Source organism: Phaethon lepturus, unplaced genomic scaffold (assembly GCF_000687285.1).
Source record: "Phaethon lepturus isolate BGI_N335 unplaced genomic scaffold, ASM68728v1 scaffold37214, whole genome shotgun sequence".
NCBI classification, from domain to species: Eukaryota; Metazoa; Chordata; class Aves; order Phaethontiformes; family Phaethontidae; genus Phaethon; species Phaethon lepturus.
Window position 1 is genome coordinate 7,074 of NW_010536766.1, and position 23,644 is coordinate 30,717.

At 44.5% G+C, this 23,644-nt stretch overlaps 1 pseudogene; it reads right to left on the reverse strand.

The window, feature by feature from the left end:
* The window catches only part of LOC104620127, a 39,922-nt pseudogene that overhangs the window by 7,020 nt on the left and 9,258 nt on the right, over window positions 1–23,644 (reverse strand).

Sequence of the window (23,644 nt, forward strand, 5' to 3'; positions counted from 1 at the left end):
AAGATGGATTTGCCAACCATTAAAGTGAAGAGAGAGGAAACACAGGAGTGGACAGATGCTTGGGCAGGCAGAGAATTTTGGAAAAGGCAGGGAGGTTTTTGGGAACAAAAGTGCTTGGGACAAGCAGCTCTGGCAGCAGTTTAGGCAGGCCATGTGAGCAATGGGGACTCGGACCTGAGGTTGCAGTGTGGGCAGTGGCGGAGCAGGGCAGTGTGAAGGGGAAGCAGAGAACTAGGAATATTTGCCCCTCAGCTTCATGTAGACGTTGACAAGGAGCATTACTGGGCAGAGGAGTCAGTGTCCCAGGAGCTGGGTGGGCTGGAGCCTTCATGGGAGTGTTAGCAGGTCTTGGAGCAGAAGGAAGAGGAGCTTTTGTGGGAGTGTTAGCAGGTCTTAGAGCAGAAGGAGACACCCTAAGAGAGAGAGAGGATCTTGGTGCAGGTGATGAAGGGAAAGAGAAAATGAGGTATGGGAAAATGAGAGGGAAGGGATTGTGGGAAGTGGGGGTGCAGGGTGGTGGTGAAGACACGAACACTGAGACCAGGCAGAGGTCTTAGGGAAGCCTGGCAACCGAGCCTGTAAGAGGAGGAGGAGGGCTACATGGGCAGGGGTGGCTATACGGTGGGTGAAGAAAGGTTTTGCATTGCCTCTGGGTTCCCCAACACCTATGGCTCCATCCCAATGTCCCCTATTCCTTTATATGGCCCGGTCTCTCTTCCCCATCCTACCTCCACATACAGCCCACCTAACCCAGGTCCCTGACCTCCCCCTCTCCTGCTCTCTCATCATTTCTCCCCTCTGCTGCAGGATCCCCACTTCCAAGAGGGATGGAGAGAGACAGAGAGGAATGGTTGGAAGAGGTTTTGTTCCTTGGTCAGAACTGGTTAGTTTTAGTCAGGTAAGCAGAATTTCCACTGTTGGTTGGTTGTTTGGAGTTGTTGTTTTTTTTTTTTTATTCCTTTATATGGTGCTGTTCAGAACCCTAAAAGTATTATCAAGGTATGTCCCATTCTTCCTCAGCCTGTGATGCTGTCATCACCCTCTTTCACAGCCAGGGTACATAATTAGTGTTCATTCTTTTTGGATTCCAAGGCTGTTTTCCCAGTAAGTCAGGAGCTGGTGAGTGCAGAGGGAATTCACCCACACTGCAGTTTTCAGTCACCATCAGTAAAGGTGCTGGGGAAGCCCCCTTCCTGGCAGAAGAGGTGAATTTGCAGGTGCAGTCAAACACATACAGGATCTTTTTTCTGCTGTCTCCAGCTGAGTTCAGGTCCAAAGTTGGAGCAACCGTACAGATGGGATATGGATTGAAAGGTCTTTGCCTGCCTCTGCCACTCCTCCTAGCTAGACTGTGACAGCCCCACAGGCTCTTCTGCAAGTCCTGGTCTCTCTCAGACACACAGGCCCTTTTTTCATCTTCCAGGCTCATATCTTTTGGGCATCATTTGTTTCTCAGTCTGTGTCTTGAGGGAGGAGTGTCCTTTTCTAGTCTCAGCTGCAGGAACACGCCCGCAGTGCAGGACCTATGACAACATTCACATACTACTCCAGTCCTGGCACTACAAGGTGGTGACATGCTGGAGTCATTTACACAAGTTATTAGTTTGGCCTGTATCCATAGTATATGCACATGTTCTTCATCTGCTGGCTTTCTGAGGTTGTCTTAGCTAGCTGCTTGATCCTCTTCTGCAAGACAGGTATATACAGGAAACTGTAAGGACATCAATACTCTATTTGCTATGTCATCAGGAAGGTGAAACTGCCATAATCTCAGGAACATCATAGACAGTTCACTACATAGTAACATTTATTAATGTCTTCTGTTTGCATTAAACCTCATTAAAACCTACAGCAGCTTTAGCTTTGCATGTCCTACATGACACAGGGACCATCACTGCCTCATAATGCTATTTCTTCCAAAAAAAGGAAGCACAGGCCATAAAAAAATAGCTCCATAAACACATATAGATCTAACCCTTCTTTTGTATGGCTTGGCAGACTTGCTTTTAAAGCAGTAGGCATTGAAAAAAAATCCTGGAGCTCTTGATTAAATGGAACTGGGATCTGAAAGTGAGATCTGCAGGATCATGCCCCTGTTTAGTTTCTAAAATACTCCTGCTTGACATAAGAAATGGAAACAAACAAGAGGCCACACAACATGTAGTGAATTTGGAGGGGATGTTATTTTGTTCTTGTGACCTCCCTTCATAAGGCACTGTTGTACAGTCCTTTTCTGTCTGGAAGAACTGGTAAAGTAGTTCTCCCTTAGCTTTCCCTTGCCTGTTCCTACTCTTCAGTTGTGACAGAAAGGTGATTCACAGGACTGTGAGCCAGATCAGGGTTGATAATGCCTTTTTTTGCTTGGGGTTTCATAGAATCGTAGAATAGTTTGGGTTGGAAGAGACCTTTAAAGATCATCTAGTCCAACCCCCCCCTGCAATAAGCAGGGACATCTTCAACTAGATCAGGTTGCTCAGAGCCCCGTCCAATCTGACCTGGAATGTTTCCAGGCATGGGGCACCTACCACCTCTCTGGGCAACCTGTGCCAGTGTTTCACCAAGTTCGGTTGCAGACAAACTGTTTTGTTAACTCAACTGAGAAGTCAGCCCAGAGATAGGACTCAAGGAGGGGAAGAAGACTGAAGCTACTATGGTGACCAAAAGCAAAGTATATAACCATGACCTAAGTAATGTTTCTCTCTTTTTCAGGCATTAAAATCTGTGCAGACTTCATCAACTGTCAAGTCACTGCCTTCTTTCTGGGTTCCACATACTTTATTTCACATTTATGATCCCAAACTACTGTGTATCTTCAGGCCAGGTTTCACATAGAAATTTAGGGCTTAGATGAAAGGAAACAGGGTGCATCCAACACAGCAGGGATGAGGAGAGCCAGAGAAATTAAGTTTTCCTTATGGAAGCAGGAAACTCAGATTATTGGTTGCAGAACCAGGGCATTGTAATAGGAACCCTTCTTCGACACATCTGTGGAAAGAAAGAGCAAGAAAAGGCAAAGTGCCTGATTAATTTTTAGGAAGATATCTAGGGACTAAGAGACCTTAGGGGATGAGTTGCAAAATCTTTTTGTCATTGACATAGGCATTTCAGTCGCAGTTAGTGTGAATGCTGCAAGGACTGCACATGTGAGGAGTGTATGGAAATGAAATAAAAGTATATCCTTTTAACCTTTCGTGGTATGCTCAAGCCTTGATCTGCATTGAGATTGTACTTGGACTAGAAACTGTGCCCACAACTAGTACCATAGATCCCAATTCAACCTGCAGTACAAGGCAGCTCTATACCACATGATGGACTTACTTAAATACAGAACACAGGTGGGCTGCTTTGCTTGCTTACCTCCAGTCCTCTGCTCTGTTTTAGCTGTTCCCACCTTGGAAGCCTGTTAACACTAACCTGAACTGCAAGGGAAAACATATTCTCTTGCTGTGTGGTCATCTGCAGAAGCAAAAGAAAAAGGGTGGTGAGCTGCAGAACTGCATGGTAGGGTAATTCCAAGCTTCTTACTTTTTAACACAACCATCCCACTACCTTAATTTTTTACTCTTCAGATTGTGAATGCAGGAACAGAAAAATGTCTACAGTGGGTCAGACCAGCAGTCTGTTTCCCCAACATGTCTCCCATACAGCTGTAAAAGACCCTTGCATGCATTGTTATACCTTCTAATGCAAGGACATTTTTGTAAATAAGAGAAAGTTTCAGTAGTGTGTCCTGATAGCCTTGGGCTTTTGCTGATAATTAGTATTTTCATGTCAGGTAACAATTTTTAAATTGTATGTACTATGCACAAAAATTCTTGCACAGGATGGAATAGCAAAGAGAAAGCAGATTAGGTGACAATATTTAGCTCTGTAAAGGCTGGATTAAAAAGTCTCCTCCTCTTGGTGTGGTTTGGAAAGGAGAACAAGAATGGAATTCAGTATACAACATGCAGGCCTATGGTGCTACTTGCTAAATCTCCAGTGGTAGTTTTCCATTTGGTTCTCAAATTCTTTTTTTTTAAGTAATTCTTAATATTCCATCTGCTGACTTGGCTCATACTGAGCATGAACTAATTAGAGACTCAAAATGACTTCAAGATCTCTCTTCTGTCTGCTGATAGTTTATTTAGATCTTTAAACAGTAAGAAATTATTTTCCTATTATCCTCTGAGACATGGCAGCACCCAATGGATGATACAATTATTACACTATATGTGAAAAATAGAACTGAATTCTGCCTTCTGATGGATCAGGGTTGCAGTATGTAACACAGATTTAAAAAAAAAATCTAAGTATTTTCAAGAGAGCTAAGGAGCAGGAAAAGACATGGTAAACTGACAGAGAAACTTTCTTTCCACAGAGAGGTAGCTTGAAGCTAGAGTAAGTAAAAAAATACAGTCATTTTGAACACATATACACCACAACATAATCATAGTGCCAGGCAGTCTTATCTCAAGAACAGAAAAGAAAGTGATTCTGATACTTGAACGTAGAAGTTTTGTACCGAGGAAACCCAAGCTTGGAGTTGCAGGAGGAAGTGCACTGAAATAAGGGAGATAAAGGGAAAAGGGGCATAAGACAGAACTGTGTCTGAGTGGGGGGTATAATAGTTACTCTTTGCCTATGCCAGTGAAATCTCACCTGGCTTATAGTAGTCTTAGACATGCATTGTTGCTGGTTTCAGATTCTGCACTTCAACATCTTGTTCCACTGAGATGTTAAGCTTCAGAGAGGTCTTACCCAGCTGGAAAGAAGATTAGCAGTGAGCAGAAATGCACTGACTGTCTCAAAGTCACCTACATACCAACTTTATTCCCTCTGCATCAGAGATTTCCTTCTCAGCTTTCCAGGTTCTTCCACCCTCTTCCTCTTTTGCCAAAATTTTAGCCTACTTGACCAGCCTAGAGATTTGTATTTCTGATCTCTGAGAGTTCCAACGCAAAGTACTGCAGTTGCTACTACTTGAATGGGCAGCTCCCTGTGGTCTTCCTCTTACCTCTTCCAAGTAGATTATAACTTTGTCTGGTTTTATCTCTGTCTTTTTCACCAGGGATATATTCTCCATCTGTATAGGAAGACAAGAGATGAGCTTGATTAGCACCAGCTCATTGGCATTCCCTGTTGTCGCACACCAAGTTTGATATTTGTCAGTGAACCACTGCTGACTAAAGAACTTAGCCTAGTCAAGGGAAGACCTGCATTCCCCAACTATAATGGCACTGAGATTTGTTGGGAGCTCACAAAGCCTTAGAAAATATTTTTTCAGATTTGAAACAAGTGTCCTTGAGCTGCATTCCTATTTTCAGCACTGCTAACAAAGGGAAAGATGGTTAGTAGAAGAACATGATGGATCTTCATCGTTATCTCCTGGAACACTAAAATATGTAATTGAACAACTCTGTGGGATTCAACACTGCTTTATGGAATATCTCTACAAATGGCACCGGCAGCAGTGAAGGGTCTTGGTGCACCCCAGGTGGTTCTAACTAGGTCCTTTTCAACTCCTCTCCAACATTTTGCCACATATGTGATCCTCACTACTGAACATGAAAAGCTGCACAGTTCTGCAAGTGGAAAGTTGCCTTGTGAAATAGCCCACTATATCTGCACTTGCTTAGTTTAGTTAACTTGCAGTAAGATAACCTCATAGTAGCTACCATTCTCCAGTAGTTCTTAGAGGTTTGGATATTTCTGGTGGATCTACATCTGGAAAATAGATTTTCATATCTTCAGGGAAGGTCAGAGGAAAAAGTCTTACCTCTTTCACAGAGCTCTTCACAGGAATGAACCCTGACAGCATCTCCACCTCCACCAGGGCCATGTTACTGGTCTCACGGTCCTCTACATAACAGAAAAAAAGGCAGGAGAGAAGCACATGAGATATGGAAGGCATCACAGCATTTCTAGGAGATATTAATGATCACTTTCAAACTCTGGCCTGCTCTACAGTGATGTGAAAGCTCAGCAGCTTGTCTAGCTGACGGGAAAAAGGGAAAAAAGTTCCCCCCATCTAATTGCTCATTGGAGACACATTGTGTAGCAAATGTGTTCTGCTTAATGTTCATGCTGCCCTCTACAACAGGTGGAAGTGATCTTTGATGTTACAGATTGAGAGTGGCAGTGTTGGCATTGTTCTTTTTCAGGACAGTAGGGCATGGAGAATATGGACCAAGACACTCATCCTAGACAGATGCAGGCAAGTGGAGTGTGGATAGGGACTGGAGTTTCTGCTGTCTAGTTCCAGCAGAGGTTTATCCTGCAGGAGAATGCACCTCAGGGGTCTCTGAACCGAGGCTGCTGAGTGTCCCCCAAAGGGGGAGTGCTGGCTCTTGGGAATGCTGCTTTGTGCTCTGAAGGCTGCTGAGCTGCTCCATGCTGAGAAAGAAAGAAAGAAAGAAAGAAAGAAAGAAAGAAAGAAAGAAAGAAAGAAAGAAAGAAAGAAAGAAAGAAAGAAAGAAAGAAAGAAAGAAAGAAAGAAAGAAAGAAAGAGCGAGCAGAGAATCAGAAGAAAGAAAGAAAGAAAGAAAGAAAGAAAGAAAGAAAGAGAAAGAAAGAAAGAAAGAAAGAGAAAGAGAAAGAGAGAAAGAGAGAAAGAGAGAGAGAGAGCAGAGAATCAGAAGAAAACAACTCAGCAAGAGGGATGATCACACTCCTCCAAAGAGCAGCATAGGCCAATCTTCCTCCACCTCAAGTGACTTACAGCCTGGCCATAAGGTACTAATCAGATGTCTTAAGCTTATCAACTATATTCAAGTGTAGCCAAGTAGCATGAGTCCTAGCTACCTCCTACATACATTAGAAATAAATAATTGTTGTGTCCTCTTATCTATAAACTGCCTATAGATTCCCTGTGAACATCATAAGAGATAGCTGAACAGAAGTGACCCAGTGAGAAAGGTTTCCACAGGGAGTGACTTGATCCTGCAGTTTTTTGCTGCATGAATGTCTCATAAGCAGACAACTGCCAAAGCTGCCAGAAAAATAAGATGTATTCTTCTGATGGACCAGCTGTGTTGTTGTACTAGGATAAAATGACCTTGGTCCTGTATCACTCCCCATCTCTTGCATGTGATAACAACCCAAAGAATATTATATCAGAAGATAGATAGTGCTCAGCTCCTGAAGCAGTGACATCAGCAACATATGTTTGATATAGAAGCAGGTACTGTTCTGTTTCTCATCAACCCTGACTTTAGATCTACTGACCTCTTAACAATTACATGACTCTGTAGCATGGGACAGCAAAGCTGAGACATTTCTGAGAAGATACCATAGATGGCTGCAATTAAATTTGACATGAATCTGTCCAGAAAGCCAAATTCTACTCAGAATTTGACACTATAGTGCCTGCTTAGAGCCAAACCTCACTTGAAGAGTCAGTGGCAAAATCTGACAGCTCTGTTCCTTTTGTATACTCACCTGTACAGAGACACAGCCTCTGCCAGTTGCCTGCACTGTGCACATCCCTGGGACTGAAAGGAGAGATGCCTGATGCAGGACCAACTTGTTGTTCCTATGCACATAGAACTCCAGTGGCGAAACCTCCTTGCCTTTCACTGTCACCTTTACATCTCTGATCTCCCGAGGAATCAGGGCTGCATACTAAGCCAGGGCCTGTAGGCTAACAACTGTGTCCTGAAGGTAGAGAGAGAGTCACTTTGCTGTGGAGAAATGCAGTACAAGATCTGGCACACTAAGTCAGGCACTGCAGGGAGAACCACACACCTCATGGCCCTGATTCACACTCTTAGACAAGCGGAGTCTATGCCACTATGTGCACAGGCAACAGGGTGACTTCTGTTATCTAGAAAGAGTGGCTTCTGAGCCCTGGGGTTAGCAGTCCCAGGCCCTGGGTAATCCCAATTACACCACAGAGAAAAAGAGTTTCCCTGTGTCATTCTCATTCCCAAGCAGGGCTCATGTATGCTTGTCTGCAAAGGATGGATCTGGAGTGACATGCATGTGAGAGATGTGCACATCATTCCAGGCACCGTATATCTCTCCTTCCCTCATAACTTCCCCTGGCTTTTTACCTGTGTGGAAGCAAATCCGCCAAAAATATTTCTTTGTCCACTGAGCCAGTGCACAAGCTTGCTCACTGAGGGTTCATTGAGTACCATGAGTACCAAGTCTGATTTGGAGACATGAGCCAGGAGGATGTAGGCTACTGTCTCAGTCATAGAAGAAGATTCTTTACTGCTGGAATGTTGTCTCAGGAGCTCTGCTGATGGGGGGAGAAAGATGTGGAAGAGAAGAACAGTAGATCCCTGTGAACATCAGCTTTTCCTGCCCTGGTACCTCTTGAGGACTGTCAATTCCCTGTACACCATCAGAAATATCTGTGCTTTTCTGGGGCACCTCAGAGGGCAGAAGCCAATCCCTCCTGTGGTTTTTGTACTCTGAAGGGATAGCCATCTATGATAGGCTCTATTTCTTCCTTTGAAAACACAGAAAGATCCAGGCTCCAAATCCTCAACCAGTTCCTCTAGGAAACAGTTCCTCTAGCAACTGATTGACTCTGAATAGAGTCTTTTTGTTTAAAGTACAGTCCTAGTCTTATTCACCTCTGTGTATATTCAAAGCTATGTCCTCAAGCTACAGCATTTTTGTTGTTTCTACATTTACCTAGGATAGTCTAACAGGGCTCCCTATGCTGCATAGCTCTAGGACTCCAGACAGTTGTATCTATTGTACAAGAATTGGTCACTCTTTGAGGGAGAATTGCTGGCAGGCTACCAGAGGAACAAGACTACCCACCTTACTTTGTTGGCATCCTCACTATGCAGTGCATAGGCTAGGACAATTTAAGCTAGAGCTGGGCTCCCACCGGTGGTCCAAGCTCACAGACACTGAATGCACCTGAGTCTGGTTGAATGTTTTACTGTAGCGATAGTTGGGGGACCAACCAAAATTCAGCTAAGAATTTAGCTTAATTGTGCCAGTATAGACATCTTCTGCAATGGTACAAATGTGAAAACCTGAAATGCTTTTAGATTCAAAGGCAGTTTTCAGAACAAACTTTCACTTTTGAAATAAGAATCACAAAATCACTTGTATACATAAAACCAGCATAAAGACTTTAGAATTTAGCTCAGGGACTTTATGGACTGGTATTACTTCATTATGTTTATCACAAGGGAAGGTTTTTGCATGAGGATTTGTGATTTGTTACTTCCAAGGTGATATAAGCAGAATAATTTTTTTTATGAAGTGGTGGAAGGTGTCTTGGAGATGCAGCTACAGATGACCTACAGATTAACCTTGATTCTTTAAAAAGCACCAAACTCCTGTTTGAGATCCAACTGTAATCCTGTTAGTGAGGCTAACAGAAATCCAGCCACCAGGCCACAGAAGGTGTCTCTAGCCAGCAGAAGATAATCTTCTCTGGCAGAGATTCTCCAGCAGGCAAACTGGCTGAAGCTGGTGGCTGTAGTCACACCCTCAGACTCAGCAGGCAGAACACAGACACATTTAAACATGTAGAACAACACCTTTCCCTCACTTACAACTCCATTGCTCTTGCCAAGTCATTGCTAACTATTATCAGTGGAAGCAAGAGCCAAAGAAAACTATCACTTGACCCATAGGCAGTTTGTAGTGCTCCATGCCCTAGGGCCTTAAGGGAACATTTTCCAAAGTGCTTGGTAAGTTAGAAGCATCAGACTGACTGGATGTCAATGAGGATGTGCTCCAGTCACTTGTTCCATATGTACTTTCTCAACATCATCTCTGAAAATGTATTGCACTCAGTGTGTGCAATTCTACTCCATACACTTTGCCCACTAGCCACCCTGTGAAGCGAGCTGAGCAGCTTGAGTGGCTATGCAGTGAACTGCACTGATAGCTGGTCAGGCTGAAAAATCCTCTCCCTTTTTACTTCTGTGTTATTTTTCAGTCCCCAATGTAGCTCACCATACTGCCAGATGAACAAATGTGGGGAAGAACGTACTTGAGCCAAATCAGGTAATATTGATACCAACTGTTTAACCATATGCTTATGTGCTTTGAAGCTCCCACCTGGCATCCTCATTCAGGATAGAAATACAATTTTTTCCAAGTTGAAGAGACAAAAGGAAGAACCAAGCTCAACAGCACAACAAAAAAGATGAGACAAAAGGAAGAACCAAGCTCAACAGCACAACAAAAAGGATGAGACAAAAGGAAGAACCAAGCTCAAGAGCACAACAAAAAAGATGCATCCACCCTGAGCAGCAATGGGGAAGCAGTCAAAAGGTTTGAATTCTGCAAGTAAATGTCCTGATTAGCAGCTGAATAGACATGGTGAGGCAAGTTTCCTCTGCAAGATCTCCAGTACTATTTATGAATTGCTGAAGAATGACGGGAGCAGACAACTCAAGTGAGTACTTTGATCACACAAATTAAACATGGATCACCTCTGCTGCTTTTGATTAGAAATTGTTTCCTGGGTCTGAGAAAACTAAAGACTTTCAGAACTTCAATAAATTACCATTTTCGGACACAAAACTCAATCTGAGAATAGTTAATTTCCCAAACCACTGCAATTAAATCCTACAGATATCAGGCCTTAAACACAGTATTATCTCTAGAACCTGAATTCTTCTAAACAGCAACAACCTACCAGTTTCCTTCTCTAGCATATGCAGGAGCTGCTTTCTCATCTCCATGTCCATGGTCAGTGTGAAGACATAAGCCATCAAGGTCTTGACATAAAGGCTTGTCTTATCTAGTGTTACATTCTTGAGGCAATGTAAGGCATTATTGATCATGATGTCCTAAGAAAGGAATACAAACTCAGTGAATTTCCTCTGACCACTTTTTGTTGTGAAAATCTATCCCCAACCCTCAAGTATCACAGCTACATCCTTGACGTATTTCAGTGCTAGCATCTCTTTCAGGGCTGTGGAACATGGAGTAGACAAAGCATCACACTGTGGGTTGAAAATAAAAATGTGACTGGACGGATCACTGGCACAGGGGATTGTTAATATGCTGGAGAATCCATCTATAGGAAGTGTCTGCTAACACGCTGGCTCAGAACTGTCAGACCTTCATGCTGTGGGTCTCAGATCCCGAGGGGGTACAACTTTGTTTTGAGAACTGTACCAGTAAGTGTGGAATATCAGCCCATCCTGGCCAGAACAGTCTACACTCAACTTGGAGATCACGACTTTTATTTTAGGTCTGGAGGAGGGGGGTTGCATAGCTGGAAGGTGGTCTTTTTTTTCCCCTCTAGCCATGTTGGTCAGTTTAATGAAAACTATTGCCTCTCCCTGCAAGCCCTGAGTCATTTTCAGAGACAATTTTTTCCCCTGAGATCAGCTGGGAATGGCAGATGGTCTGCTTTGCTGCATATCAGCCCACTTATATTAGGAACTCCTTACCCAAGTAAAAAATTTCCTATTGAGCTTATTGTGTACAAAGGTGGGACATGACAGAACCTTTCACCAACTCAAGCTGGGTACTCCCTGAAACGGCAGACCTGGGAAGGAATGAAGGATGCAGCGCGCTCCCAAGCCCTGCAAGAGTTCAGATCTGACTTACATTCTTCTCCAGATGGAGCTCCACCAGTGTAGCAGTGACATAGACTGTTCATGAGCTGATTGTATCATCCACACCACCCTGCAAGTCACACAGACAAGACATTACATAGGCACAAAACCAATCATTGCTTGCCTGTCGTAGTATAGCCACTAAAACTGCCTGTGGATGGCATAACTGACAGTAGCATGCCTATGGGCATTCTTCGACATGTGGGGACTGAAGGAAAGCACTTTAAGGCTCACACTGAATATCATGAAAGTCTGGTGTTGAGGGCAGCCTCAGAGCCATATTGTGCATACAGCCTAAGTGAATTCTCACAGAGGGCCATGAAGCAAACTGTTAAGCTATTTTATTAAATATGTTACAATTGGACACGTGAACAAAGTTTTTTTGATGCAAGATTTGCATACAAGAAGTAATGCAAGTTTACATACAATTCAGCTGACTGTGAGAAGATACAGGTTAGTATGGGTAAACAGGTTCGCAGGAGCCTCTTTTCCCATCAGAGGACATTCCTTCTTGGGAAAGTTCTGCTTGCATCCTCAGACATGAGACGAGACTACATCTAAAATGAGGGGGGAAATATGGGCTGAGATGCTGAGAAGCATCATTCACGCTGAATAGCAGAAACTTTGAAGTGTAAAGGGGTTAGGGGGCAAAACCTGTTACAAAAAGTTCTGTTCAAATAAAAAGCCCAAGTTGAGAAGTTAATGAAATCAGACAAGGATGAACAGTCTGCATGTACACTCTGGTTTTATTTTGTACTGCATCCAAATTTTAAGAAAAAAAGTGTATCCTTTTGCTTTGCTAAAATAGCAGCCTGGGGTTTTTTTCATAAATTTGCCTTGTACTTAATATGGGCAACTTTGCAATCTGACCAGTCTGAATTATTCTTACCTTTGCAAAGACAATGAACCCAAGCATTGCCATATTGCATGCACACTGTTTGGTACCTGAACACTAAGGCATGTTCACCAAGACTTTGGTGCGTTTTCAGCTACACTGCAGGGATCATTTTAGGGATGCCAGGCTCTGGGAGAAGTCATACTTGGTGGGCAGTGGAGGGACAATTGTGTCTTCAGATAATCCCATATTTATTATACAGTCAAGCCTATCTTGAGAGTATTGTGCATCATAAGGCATGAGAGAGAATCCAGCCAGTGTATTCTAGACAAGCACTAAAATATAAAAATGTTTTTCCCTGTGCCCTTGAAGTGCCTTGGCACAATTAGCCATGATGCCTTTTGTCTAGAGTAAAAATGAAGAAAGCCTAGCTCAGATTAAAACCTCACATAGAGGAAATGCCTGCTGGTTTAGGTCACACTTTTTCATTCTGCTCTGGAAAGCTGCCTTGGCTGTGCTAGGCCATGGGGACATTGCTTTGTGCACAGTGGAAGAGCCTGGGGAAGCAACACTGTGTTCCTCCCATTCGCACTCCCATGTCTGGCAACCATACCTTCAAGTCATTGTTGAAAAGCTTCCACACACTCTGGAAGCAGCCACTGGGCAGCTGGTGCTTCTGCAGCCAAAGAAGAGCGCTGCGCACATGATCCTTATTGATGTAAATGTGAGAGCTGGCTTGTCCAAAGGACCTGGCTACAAAAGCTGTCAGCCTGTAAGCAGAGCACAAAGGAATCCCATGTCACAGCCAGGAGCTGAACCAGCAAGGACAATAGGTTTGGGATGACAGCACCAACCCTGTTCACTCACCATGTGTTGCCCCGGTTGTCAGCTTTCCCAAAGGCGCTGTAGGAGCCATTGTCACGTTTGTAGAGCAGCTGACACTGGTAACCTATGAAGACAGGTGCCAGGACATCACTCTCAGTGTGAGGGCCTGTAGCATTTCAAACTGTATCCTTGCTGTGGGGAGAGAACTTCACAGCAAGAGACTTCACCAGGTCCTACAGTCAGAGACATTGAGGCAAACCTACCACTCGCCAGTTCCTCATGCATCCCACAGCATCAGCATGACCAGAAGCAGTTGCACAGCATCCCTGAAGTGCACCGTGCGGCCGCTCTGCATTGCTAGAGCTGTTATGTGCAAGTACTGTGGGTATCTATCTGCCCTGCTGGTTTGAAGAACGGTGATATGCTAAGCCACCTCATGCCTCCCTGTGCCCCAGGGAACCCTCATGGGCACCTGGCTGTGAATAAAAAGAGCTGTAGGAGTGAGAAGGAAGGCTTTTCCTAGCGGGGACCAATATGAAACCCTGTTTGTTTTTCAGCACTTCTGCTAGTTCTGTTGGGACTTAAGAAACCGCTTTCTATGGGACATATAGAAAGCAACAAGGCCATGTTGTTTAAGCTCGGAGGGCAGAACGCTGTCCACATCTGTTTGTTCCTCCTCCACCCTCCATATGGCCTCATTGTTTACCCTCCACCTTGCCTCTCTGCTGCCGCCATTCTCTTGGGTAGGCCCCCCATCTCCTAGATACCTGTCCCAACTCGCAGTACAAGAGAGAAAGGGGGAAGGAGAGGGAGCAAAATCCTATCCATGGGAGTCTGTTGATCTTGCAGCATAGTAGGATAAAGAAGACCGTCGGGCTGAAATGTGACCCACATTGCAAAATGAGACACAGACACTGGCACTGTATTAAATTCAGATTATATTGGACAAAGCTGACATGCCCCACAATATGTGTCTTAAAACATGGGGAAACACTAAGCTACCAAACTTCTATCTATCCCCAAAGGCCACTCTTTATTCCAGTTAATAGCAGCTGGTGCCCCATTTCCACAAGGGACTTTGCCTCAGACTGATAAGGGAACGAACCACAGGCATCACATAATGATGGAAAACATTAATTACACACACCCTTCTCAAAAAAAGCAGGCTTAGTACCTCAATAACAGGCAGAGACGGAAGTTCTGCCTCTTCAGAAACATGCTTTTCCTTCCATGAGACATTTCCCTTATTATCTCTGTGATACCTTCCTTTGTCACAGCTCTTGCAGGGCTCCCACTCCTGCCCTGCGCCTCCCCACCAGACCACTCTTGATTTATAGCACCTCCATTTTGCAGCAGAAAGGAGGACAATGTTTACCTGTTCTCAGGAATTTCAGTGCTTTATCTTCAACTTTTGGGTCCAGTTGTTTAGTCTTATTCAAGTAGTGGAGTATGAAGTTGTTTGTTTGGTGCAAACTGAACCATGTTAACCATATCCAAAGGGCATGTCTAGCAGCTGGTCTAAATTTTGAAGTGCTGGGTCCATGGTGTCCCCTTAAGTTTGAGGTGGAGGGGCAGGAGAAAGGAAAAGCACAGAAATTAGCAGTATGAAACAAAGGGACTGCTGCCTCCTCTAAACTCTACTGGGATCCTAGAAAAGAGCCAGCCTCTCACTGAATGGAGGTGATTAAGATTTCTGCTGACCCTTCCTGGATTAGTCCAGCACAGAAAGGGAAGATGGCATGGTTCTGGGAAGAGGGAGGGAATGAGAAGCTTGAGGGGATCTGAAGAAAGGTGAAGAGAGCTGTCATTCCTGAAGGAGTATAAAGGAGGGAAAAGAATTATAGAGGCAAACTAGGTGGAGATCTGCAGGGATGGTTTTGGTTCACTTAGGTGGATGGCAGTGACAGACATCAGAGGAGATATCCCATTTTGTGCCGCCTTCTCCAGCCACTTGGGGATCACCCAGGATCATTCTTTATGAGAAGAGTAAATACTGAAAAAGACTACTTGATCCATATTTCTGAGGCCAACATTGCATGCCTTACAGTTTACCTCATAAGGAGGTGGGTTGATGTATCATTTAGGCCAAAGCATTGTGCAAGCTCGTCCCACTGGGGACCAAAGAGCAGGGAAAGCCTTTCTCACCAATCACAGAGCAAGTGGCTCGGCCAGATCCCTCCAGCACTTCTGCAGGCAGCATCAGGGAGAACTCTTCAGAGACGGTGTTATCTGAGGAAGGCAGAACCCAGAAATTTATCCCTTGGAAGAAGTATCACACACAAGGAGACATTGCCAGGTAGAAGATAGGCATGGACAAACCATAGTGGTTGTTCTCCCAGGCAGGGATGGTGCCACCAGCACTTGCTCTCTGACAAATTCCCCCCACCTCTGGGTATTTGCAGTAGCCCTGTCCCTTCCATCCTGCTGTCATGATCAATAGCAGTCAGGGACTTTTGTCCCATACCTGCAGCACAGAGAAAGGCATTTTGAGTCTTCTCTTGTAGGACACCTCCTGGCTGCAGACAGAGAAAGAGTAATTCAGATAGGGAAGGCAGGACAGGAAGTTGCCATGCATCAGCAGGCCTGTCTGCTTCCAAGAAGAAGGGGCTAAACTTCCTCTGAGAATTTTGTTAACTGCCTCAGGGGACGAGCCACTGTCTCCAGGTGTTCTCCACCCTGAGGTCTGACTAAACTTCACAAGCAGAGGCTTTATCACTGTGTCTCTCTCCTTGCAAAGGTGTCACAGCAATCCTATTACTACACAGATCGTGTGAATCTTCTGCCACGCTGCTCACAGTGACATTCACTTTGCCTGCAGGGAGAACAGGGGCACATCACTGAGCACTTGCAGCAGACAGCCGTTTGTGTGTGCATTGGGAACAGACATGCAGAGGCAGGCAAATCCCATCCCTCCTCCTGCTAGCTGCCACACATCCCTCTGCTCAACCTCACCCAGCCTGGTGGCTGTCACGTTCCACTCAAAGGTTTTTGCTTCATTGGCGCAGAGGCAGCTGGTGAACCAGACAAGCATCCACCTTTAGTTCTGGGGTCTCTGTGAGAGTGGTGTGCACGTGAGTGTGATGGGGAGTACAAGCATAGATTGGCATAGTGTTAGTACCAGGTAGTGCACAAAGGAGCAAACACCATGGGTCATGAAGTGCTGTGCTTTGAGGCCCAGATGCCAGTATCTAGGGATCCTGAGAAGCTCATAGTTTGCCTTTGGGCTCAAGTTTTTGCTCCAACAGAGGTGTGTAATTGGGGGAATACTCACCTGTATACAGTCCTTGAGGTAGTTGAAGACAGTGGCTTTTAAGCTGAAAGTCTCCCCTTGGATCACAGAGTACAGCAGAGACAGATCTACAAAGAAAGGCTGGAAAACCCTAAGAGTGGTCAGAGGAGAGAACCCAAAGCCGGTGTCAGCAACACAGAAGGTGTTGGCATTCAATTCTGTGATGGTGTCAGGTACAGCAACTTGAAGAGGTGCTTGCTCCTTGTCCCTACAGCAGGAAGAGGGAGAGGAGAACTTCCTCAGAAGCAGTCAGAAGTCTCTAGGGCTCTCTCTGGGGAAGGCAGGTAGAGGCTGTTACCAACCCAACAGAGACCAAATCCCAAATCCAGGTCTCTGGGAAAAGTGTCTGTGGTTTTGGCTTTTTTGTGTTACCAGAGTGAGGTGCAGAATCACCATGGACAACATGATTTTCTGCAGAAAAGCAAGTGATACCTCAGAAAACAGCATATGTAGCTACAGGTGAAATTAGTTCTTCATTCACAGGCAATCTAACACAAACAGTAAATGCTTTGTGACACAGAACAAGAGTGGACAGGGTTGGCTTTTCAGTGAGAATCTGACATAGTGGCTGTATCTTTGGGGAACACAGCTTTAAGGAGACAAAGTTGGATGGAGTTTAGTCTGAGGCTCAGTCTTACAGATCCAGCAAGTTTGGTCCAGATCCAGGGGGAGACAAGTGGTTCTCAAATGGAGCTGCACTCTTTTAAATAATCTGTGAAAGTGCTGCTGGAGACCATACTATATTTTCTGTTAAGAGTGCAGAACACAGGGACAGCCAATAAAGCACAGAGATTTGAGGTTTTATCTATGATTTATAAACCAGTCCATTGAACTGGACACAAGCTCTGTTCCTCTTACACAGACAAGAAACACAGCAGGATGGAAGTCAGTCATCTCAGTTGCAGGATGGCCAGAACCGGGAGAAGAAAATCCCTTTAGTCAAGAAGATGGACATGTCCATTCCTTACCAAGAGCACTGTTTTTTCCAGAATACATCTTTTTCTCAAAGCCTGGTCGTATACAGGAAACTGGTTTCTTGATTCTAGTATTGGTTAATATTTTCATGCGCAATTTCTGGGAAAACAGTGAAGGGAGTAAATCAGTGATAAAGAGACAGGAACAAGGAATGTTGAAAATATTTCATGATAGCAGGTGTCGTAAGGGGACTGGTGGGAGCTGAAACACTTTAAAATGCTGCTTGTTACATACATATGCATAGACTTACAGGCTCAGACTCTGGGCAATGTATGAGGAATGGAAACCAGCTTCTGGGGTATACTGGGGCCAATTATTACTCCTCATAAAAGTAAATGTCAACAAAATCTGTCCTTCATATACCTAACCCTAACAATGAGCCAAAGTCAAATACCATATATCCCATGAAAAACTTAAGAGAAAAAAATTCTAAGCTTTAAATCTCTGCACAGTTTTAGAATGGAAAGATCTGACTGGCTGTTCTCATAGAACCATTCTTACACAAGTGAGTACCAGTCCTGGCTTAGAAAACTGATGGGGAACTGGGTCACAACTTAGTATGGATTCTGCTTTTGTCTGAATGAGACTCAGACTCTCAGGGCCTGTGCTTCACAAGGTGGAAATATTGGACTGAATGCACCCTCATAGAAGAAGACATCATCACACTGAAAGAACACATTGATGCCGTGAACAATCCTTGCTTTGATATAATGGTCTGCAAGTCACTGAGAACTTATTCTACTGTCTTGAAGTGCCAAAACCCTTCATGGAGAGTATCGGCCCTTACCCTTTCTGTGGAGGCTGTACATGCCTGTCAACTCAGTGTTATGTTACAGAACAGTCATCTGTTACAGGATCACTAATAATTGAGATTTAATGGGATCTCCTTTAACTAGCATTCAACATAGTCTAGGAATAAACATCTAAAAGACAGCAGAGTACCATGCCTTTGGTGCAAAGCACAGTCTGTATTTGTAAGGTAGAGTTCTGTCAGCCTGAGAAGCCCATGCAACTCAGACTCCATTTTGGGTTGTTTTCAGTGTATTGCTACCCTCTTCTCCTATTTTGAGGTGCTTTCACTTGCATGTATTTCTTTAAAGAGTATTCTGTCAGAAGCAGCACTGCTTGGGTTTCAGTTAGCAGACATATTGTTAATCTTTTTCTGGCTATTATGCTTGTTAGTGGATTAGTTTATTTTGTCATTTGACTTGCCAGTTAGCTCTAAAGCCAAATTGTGAAGGACTTCTTTTTATTAAAACTGTTTTGAGGAAAAGTAAGAAGAGACTCAATGAAACACAGAGTAAAGAAGTGTGCAAATGAAATAATAGCCAAACAGCGATCACTCAAAATATGGTGAGGTGCTCAGGCCTTACTGGGATATTCTTGCCATTCCCACTTTGTAGTTATGGTAGCCTAAACTAAGTTTATTAATTTTTATACTGTCTTTCTCTAATCAAGTGGTTTGCACCATGCTTATTCATAAGTTTCATCTTTCCCCATAGTCCCCAAGTGAGTGCGGCTATACTGAAGAACAAGGCACAGACGACTTGCAGCAATGAAAATCAGAGCAGCTGAAGTTTGCTAAGAGTAAATTCTTGTTGGCATTCAGGATGGCATACTGGCAACTGCTGGCTCAGAAGAAGTTTGGTGGAAGTATAGAGACCCACCTTAAACAGATTAAAGACATCAGCATCTCTTTGGTACCATGGTGCTCCCATCTGAGTCTTTTTGTGGAGACTGGACTGATGGGGCAGACAAGGGTATGCCTCAAAGTCTTCCAAGTGATAAGGGAACTCTCGTCCTCCAACTGTAAAGCTGTCATCAAAGACCTTCTCATAGAGCTATAATGGAAAAACAGAAGTCTTCATAAGGAATTGGCCAACAAGCCTGTGTATGGGTCAAATATTTGGATTGTAGCCCTCTATTATATTTTGTAAAGCTTTGCAGTTGAGGAAGTTGGCACTGGCCCAGTTTATACTAAAAACAGGAAGCCCAAGGAGTGCATATAGGCAAGTAGTTTTTAGTCTCCAGAATTTCACCTCTGACAGTTCAAGCCTTTTAACTGTAGGGTGCAAGATTAGGATAAAAACACAATTCAGTTTGAGCACAAGGCATTGGCACATCTGGCTTACATATTTAATGACTACTGTTTTATATACCTGTTAGTAGATGATGCAAGTGCTCTGCGCCAGAACAGCATTTCTGTAAAATGGAACACGAGATCACACTGTGCATCCTATCTACAGGTGCAGCAAGTCCCCTGGGATTTGGTGAAGTTCTTTGTAACAGTGTGGCCTGCCTCATACAATTTGCACACGGCATATACATGTGTATTATCTCTAGTATACATTGCAGAATTACGTTAGGATTTTCATTCTTTGCAGCATTTTTGTTTTAAGTCTTAAATTTATTCCTCTGAAACACACAGCTGCTTTAAGGTAAGTTCCTTCTACCCTTCTAGATTCTCAGAATGCACCTGGGTGCTGACAAAATCCTGATCACTTTTCTCCAGCCACTGTGTGCACTAGATGTTGTCTCCTAGCTACTGTTTTCTAAAGAACTGCTCAGGTGCTCAGCCTGATCTGTCATATGGTTATAATTCAGCAATGTTTGGGGCAGAGGGATAGGAGGACCTCACTGTGGCAAAATTCCATTTCAAAGGTTTAGCCTCACTCCCTGGTGGAAGATGGAAGAGCAGAGAGACAGGTGGATATAAGGAACGCTGCTAAACGCTCCCCCTCCAAGTGGAAAGCACCAACATCTCTCTGAAGCTGCTGTCCCCACCTACCCCTGCGGTGCTGTGCAGCATCCACCACTCTCCAGGCAGAGACACACAGTGCAGGGCTGATGCATGAGGAACACGATCACCACATAACTGCTCAGAAGAGGCCAAGGAGGAAGAATGCCAGGGCAGACACCTAACACTGCAGCTGTGTCCTGGGACAGACTATGGACTTCCTCCCACCAACACATGGAGACAGAAGGCAGGCAGTCACTAGGGGGTTGGTCATGGCAGTCTGCACTCACTGTGTTTGCTGTTTGGGTATTCTTCTTCAGGAGGACACTCTTGTCAACAGCTCGGACAGAGCACAAGGACCCAGGAGCAGCCTTGATGTTCAGACTGACTTTCGACCCCGGGACTTCCTCCTTGTGTGAGAAGTCCAGTGCCACATGCAAAAGAAGACAGGGTCAGGGGGCTTACCATTGGAGAGTCGGATCCTGTGACTCTTAGATGTCTGGGCAGCAAAAGGAAAGGCAGAGAATAAGGTAGGGAAGGTGCTGAGATGCTGAGACAGGCCCTTCTGGGAAGGTTACAGGGGCTACAGTGCGTACAGCCCAGCCAGAAATCCCCTACCACCACACAGCTACCACCCTCTGATTCAGAGCTACCACAGGGAGCTAAGCAGGCAGGATTCTCTTTTGTGTTAGGGAGACCATGGGGGACTGTGTGTTCCCAAGTCAGTCATGGGAAATGGGCGGAGAAAACAGAGTTCAAGGGGGCTTTACTCCTTGGGAAAGGCAAGTGAAACTTGCCATTCAGGGTTGGGTAAGGCAGGACTAGCAATTCAGGGAAGGAGGAGGTTACCTGTTTTGTTTCCCAGCCAAAAATACTGGGCATCTAGTTTGGTGTGTATCCAGTTTACACCACTTGGCTGAGGATAAAACAGGACCAGGAACCACAGCAGGCCAGACCACATCAATGATGTTATCGGACTCCTCATGTTTCTACTCACCATGTGTCTAAAGCATTTTTCTACTTGAAACTCTTCCACATCAGCCACCACCTCCCCATCCAAGAAGACTGCATACAGTAGAATCTTGATGTCAGGCAGGAAGTCATTGCTAACAGTCAGAGTCAATGAAAAGGAGCCCTGCAGATCTGCACAAGATAGCAGCAAGGAAGACAGGAAAAGCATTCAATTGAATCAGCTCATTGGGGTAGGACACACAATAAGAATCAAAAGAGGGAATTTAGTAATTTCTACCTGTAGATAAGAACATCCCACACGGACACTGTCACAGATTAACAATAAACCCAAGATACTGGCCACACCTTTGTCACAAAGTTGGCAAAAATATTCCTCTTGCCTACTGCACCTTACACAAACAGGCAAGCTACACAGATTTTTTTTATCCTCTCTAAATATACAAGGTAGCAGTGCAGTCATAAGCTCAGATATTACAGGAATTAGGCAAGGCAGGAGAAGGACAGTCATCTAGCAGGACGCTGAACTGATATGAGTGGAGATTGTGTTAGTCTAATGAGGTGGACCACCACCAAAAATTCAGCTCAGTAGCTCCTGCCTGTGGATAAGAATAACACGTGCAGAGATTTCACTGAATAATGCTCACACTTTTCTGGGGTGTTTATGAGGCACTTCATGCAATTCTACTCACTCCCATGCTGGAGAATTGGCACCTGCTTCTCTCCAGTGAAAAGGATCTTGCCTTTTGCTGTCACCTGAAGAGCAAAGAGAAGAGCCATTCCAGGTCCTGAATTCTGATGGCATGAGGAAAGTGGGAAAAAAACAAGAGAAGAAAGAAGGACATCTGACAGATGTTGTCACAGAAGCTCCTCTGGCAGGACATGACCTAAAGAGCTCTGCAGCAAAGGTGGTGATAACATTGCGGGGAAGGAACTTGAGAGGTGTTGGTTAGGCAATGGAAGACATGGCCACTTACAAAGGCAGAGGTATGTCTGAAGCTAAGAGCAGCTTCTCCTAAGCCCCAGCGAACTCTAACCTTCGCATTACTAGGATACAGTACTTTTGGACTGTGTGAATGAACCCAGTTCAGTAACTATGATACTCATAACCTCTCAGCTAGGCTGTAGTCACACTCTTGCTTTGGACTCACTTTCTTGAAACTGGACTTCGTCAAAACATGACTACGTACCTCTGGAGTGCATCAAGGCCCTGTACAATTTCAAGCCTTTTCCCTTAAAGGGAAGGTCAGCTGCCCCAGGGATTGCCTCTTAGTTCACAGACAGATTTTCCCAGACACAGGTGGAAGTCTGGGGCATAACTGCTGGGTAGAAACCAGGCTAGCCCTCCACTGCCACCCATGTGAACATAGTAGAAAGTGGGGTGAAAGGCAGGCATCTACCATGCAAGCTTAGGTCAAGGCACTCCTAACAAAGCAAAGCCTCTGGGGGCTAGGAACAGGTCCAGGAACTGGAAAATAGGAGGAGATTTGGGCAGAACAGAACTCACAACAACTGACTTATACTGGCCTGGGAGTATCTATGTGCTGTGTGAAAAGGGTAGTAAAATGACAGTAAGCATAATCTTGCCCTGAGATTCAGCTGTCTTCTGGGCTTACCAAGTAGTAGAAATCAATGTGGTCTGCTTCAGAGCTAAATTTATTCCGGTCAAGGATATAATCCACTTGCCCTTCCTGCTCTTGATCACAGGACAGCACATCGTTCCTGGCCTTGGTCTCAAGGAAGTTGTTGCTGTCAGAGTAGAAAGGTTTCAGCCAGTGGAAGCTATCCTCGACTCTTGTGTGACTTTCAGAAGAATCCTGCTCATCGTCATTCCCAAGGTTGTAGGTACCCTTCAGAGCACAAAAATATGAGTTCGCAGTCAGTATCAAGTGATACAAAGGAGCTTGTACATCTGCTGAAAACACTAAGTTATTACCTGAGCTGATGGCAGACCACACATCTGCATGCTTAAAATATTCTTTTGTTTAAATCTTATTTTAAAGTCTCTTACAAGCCTTTCTCTTACAAAGTTTTAGCAAAAATCTAAGTCTAGTATATCTGCCCACAATCCCATCTTTCCTTCTTTATCTTTCCATGGGGACACACCAGACTTTAACCCCAGCACAGCACCCCTGTTTTCAGTTTGTGTTTCCGGTCAGATGCCCTAAAGCACAACAGGCACCAGTTTTGTACGGTGCATCTCTACTTCTCTGCAGATAATTTAGGGCTCTGTGGACAATAGCCATGGACCTAGGAACAAGAGCAAGAGCCTGTCCCCAGGCTCCCTGAGCACAGAAATCTTCTTCCCAGCTTACGGAACCTCTGATCACCAAATCCTGCCCAATCAAAATTAGGGAACCTCACCCTGGATAGACTGGGGTCTCAGGGAAAAACATCTGGAACAATAGTTCCAGTCTCTGAGAAATGGATGGCAATAGGAGACAGTACTGCTTGGACATGAATCCCACATCAGCTGCAGGAAT